Genomic DNA, 373 nt, shown 5'->3' on the forward strand with positions numbered 1-373 from the left:
TTGCATGGAAACATGAGCTTTGAGAGTTTGGTATCATTTATATATGTATGATTTTTGTACATTATTATGATAAAGGACATTTTTCTTGCTTTAGAAGAAAAATAATGTTTTAAGTTATGTACACTTTGCATTACAGTTATTTGATGTGCATATTACAGAGGCTTTTATGTGTTTTATTATGGCTTATTTAAGCAAAGCCATAGTACTACTTTAGAAATTGCAAAAAAAAAAAAAAGGTTTATTCTTTTGCATTACATGATTTAATTAGCAGCAATTGGCCCTCAAAAGTTTTTTTATATTGAAAAAATTGCTATGGAATGTTTAAGTTAAAGCTAGAAATTTAGAAGATTGATTATTGTATTTACCTCAACTA

The sequence above is a fragment of the Penaeus monodon genome, chromosome 31 (assembly GCF_015228065.2).
Source record: "Penaeus monodon isolate SGIC_2016 chromosome 31, NSTDA_Pmon_1, whole genome shotgun sequence".
Taxonomy (NCBI): Eukaryota; Metazoa; Arthropoda; class Malacostraca; order Decapoda; family Penaeidae; genus Penaeus; species Penaeus monodon.